The sequence below is a fragment of the Aegilops tauschii genome, chromosome 7, assembly GCF_002575655.3.
Source record: "Aegilops tauschii subsp. strangulata cultivar AL8/78 chromosome 7, Aet v6.0, whole genome shotgun sequence".
NCBI classification, from domain to species: domain Eukaryota; kingdom Viridiplantae; phylum Streptophyta; class Magnoliopsida; order Poales; family Poaceae; genus Aegilops; species Aegilops tauschii.
Window position 1 is genome coordinate 13,420,814 of NC_053041.3, and position 3,586 is coordinate 13,424,399.

Genomic DNA, 3,586 nt, shown 5'->3' on the forward strand with positions numbered 1-3,586 from the left:
GTGGCAAAAGAGAGGTTTTCCATGAATATTAATGCATTGTAATTGAGGGGAAGTCTTCGCTAATTTACTTTTGCCCCATGCAGCAGAAACCCAATTGCGCAGCGTATGGAGCTACGTTGAGATGCACACGCTGTGCAGCGTATGGAGCTACGGTGAGATTCACACATTCTGTCATACATGATACATGAGACTAGATCATGATGGGCATGCGTTGCTGTCTACTTTTGTAATAAAATGCTAGGTGATGCTAGAAATATATATAGAAATGTGAAGGGTACGTTACGTATGAAAAATTATAAGAAACCAAATGTGGATATATACTTGTTTTAGTGAGGAAGGAATAGCAAATACGTATTATTTCAGCGAGGAAGGAAGAGCAAATACTTATTATTTCAGCGAGGAAGGAAGGACACATACTTATTGCTGCCAAACATAGACGAGAAATACAAATGCTTCCCATGTAGTAATAAAATAGAAAGATACCGAGTACGTAGATGGCTTTTGTATGGTTTATTCGACCCGCCGTTTGTGGACCTTAGCCAGCAACCCATTCTTCATTTTGAGCACGACGGACGGCTTGGGCTCTACAACGTGTCCTGTCAGCATCTCGAAATCGAAGTTCCACACCATGGCGGCGATCACACTCTTCATCTGCACTACCGAGATGTGCTTGCCCAAACATGATCTTGCCCCGGCGTTGAAGGCTAGGAACTTGTACGACGGCACGTGCAGCAGCTTGCCGTCCTCCTTGACCCATCTCTCTGGCCGGTACTCGTGGCCGTCCTCGCCCCACACACCTTCCATCCTGCCCATCGAGTAGAGCGCGATGAGGATGGTTTCACCCCTCTGCACCCTGTGCCCGCTGGGCAGCACATCGTCTGCCATCACCGTCTTGCGCTCGATCGGACCCGGCGGGTACAGCCTCATCGACTCGAACAATGCCGCCTGGAGGTAGACGAGCGGTTTCGTCTCCTCGGGATCAAAGATTACCATGTGGTTGTTGCCGGTGGAGGTTGCAGCTTTGTGCATGGCAATGGGTGCTAGTTCCACTCTGATGGCCGACACCACATGCGGGTGTTTGATGTGGTTGTAGAAGAACCAGGTCATGCTCATGCCGGCCGTGTCACGCCCGGCAAACATGTAATTGATCAGGGTTGCGTAGAGGAAGGCATTAGGTCTTCCGTTCTCGTCACTGTACTCTGGGTCATGGAGATAGGAAGAAACAATTTCCTCGTTCCTTTCTTCTCGCACTTCATCCACGTGGACTGGTCCGTCTCTCCTTTTCTCCAACATCTCGGCAACGAATCATCGGAGCTCCAACTGCGCTGCCGCGAGCTGCCGCTCTGGGCCGACTTTTACACGCTTCATAAACCTCCAGCAAGAAGCTGGCACCGTGTGCCGGAAGAAGCCTACATCCATGACGGCTTCCATGGCGTTCGGCACAGTCAGGGGTGGCATATCTACTGACAGGAGACCAGGGTCGACCCTGAAGACCGACCTGGCCGTCATGTCGAATGTGAACCTGGTAAACAGTTCTTGAATATCAATCGGAACTTCTGCGTGGCTGCTTCGCGACAAGAAGGGGAGGAGGCCGTCCTCCACCTTGTCACGGCGCACCAGGCCATGTAAGTGAGCAGCTGTGGGCTGGACACGAGGTGCTGCACCTTTTCACGCTGGCGGCGCCACGACTCGCCGTCTGCGTTGAAGAAGCTGTCCCCCATGATGTCGAAGATGGCCGCGAACTCCACACCCTTGGGGTAGTTCGTGAAGTTGGAGACGAAGATGTGGCGGATGTTCGCGGGGTCGCAGGTGAAGAAGAAGCGCATGCCAGAGAGAGACGGCCCACGAAACACGAAGCTACCGCCCGAAGCGGCAAGGAAGGCGGTGTTGTAGTCATGGAAGCGGTGGAGGTTAGCCACGAGGGAAGGGAACATGCCAACCAGTGGCCATTCCCCAGGGAGCGCTGCCATATTGGAACTTCTCAACTTGACTAAACAGAGCAAGGAGAGAAGCAGGACAAGCAAGGAGAAGAGAAGGTCTGGACACGAGAAGAGTGCCATTTTCATTAAACTGGATGCTGAATGTTTGAGCTTGCGAGAGTTATTTATAGACAAGATTTTCTTTCGAGTTTTGATGTTCCTTTGGGGTTCTATTTGTCTACTCTTGTCAGAATCCCTGCCGTGGCGGACCCACATCACAGTAACAAAAGGCCTTGCCAACATCGTCCACGACGTGCGAGGGTACCGAACACACGTGCGGTTTGGCCGGAATGGGTGAGCGACACAGACCCAAGACCAGCCAACACTTAAGCAGCAGCTAGGGCATTTGAGAGAGGTATCCAGTGGATCATGGCAAAGGCGAGAATGGCGACCAGCTCTTCCCCTCCCTTCCTCAGTTCCTCTTCCTTTCCTCCAAGAACAAGATGCCCACCATTCTTGTAATCGTGTATCAGAAACTAAATGGCGCGGGGCAAAGCCTGCGGGCGGTCCCTCACGCCGCTGCTGGCTTACGCAGCCTGGCGGCGTCTGGCGGCAGTGGGATCCTCCACTTCGCGTGGGCCTCGTGGTGTGTGTGACGTCCGTCGTTGCAAAATCTTAGCTTCCAGGGTGAAAACCCAAGGCCTGGCTTTAATTGGTTGTGCCTGGCAGTGACCTTGTTGAAGGCATTGTTTTGAGAGGGCGGATCTTCTCAAGTGTGAAAACCTAAGATCTAGCATCAGGCGATGACGGTGCTTCTCACTATTTTCTTCTTGGAGGCGTCGCTTTTGGAGAATGTGGACTTGTGTGTTTTCTAGGTGGTGATTCGTGCTACAGCTAATAAGGAATTCATCACTGTAGCGGGATTTTTCTTTTTCCTTCTTCTTTTTTATCTTTTGGCTATGTGCACTTGTAATGTCTTTACGATGTTGCATTGTTGCAGAGGCTGAGTGTAGTTGGTATCTCCGTGATATTAACATATTCCCCTTGTCACAAAAAATCTGCCACAAAATTGCTACTAAGAGTGCCTCCATCGTCCCACTACGCAACACTAACACCTGGTATCAGAGGCCGCTCACCACCACTTCCCCTCAAATGAGCTCGCGCAATTTGTGAAGACAAGGAGTCTACGAAAAGCGCACAACAAACTCGGGGCCATGGATCCTATCATCAGGCCTACCTCCGACAAGCTCTAGGCCATGCTGGAGGCTGACACCGCAGCGATCATTGTGATCTCAGCCTTGATCGAAGATCTGGCCACCTAGAGGCCACGTCTGGAGAAGAGAGTGATGGTCCTAGGCGCGGTGGCGACCAAACTACAGTAAGCGCAACCTGCATCATTGATTGCACCTGATGTGGTGCTCCCACTATCACTACTGGGAAAGGGCTTATAAGTGACCTCTAATCAGTGGCGGACGCAGTATAACACTCACCACTGCTATTAACAGTGGCGGGCTCCAATATCCGCTCGCCATTGCTATTGGCTTACCACAGGCGGGCAGCGGTTTGAGCCTATCACTGGTAACAACTGTCCATATTTGTGATGGGGCAAATTTTACCTGTGGCCGGCACAAAATTGCAACCGCCACTGGTAGCTGAGTTAGAGTGGC

At 51.5% G+C, this 3,586-nt stretch overlaps 1 pseudogene; it reads right to left on the reverse strand.

Annotated features, from left to right (window-relative positions):
* Positions 1-399: 399 nt before the first annotated feature.
* On the reverse strand, positions 400-2,059 carry LOC141026544 (noroxomaritidine synthase 2-like; annotated as a pseudogene).
* Between the last annotated feature and the right edge of the window lie 1,527 nt (positions 2,060-3,586).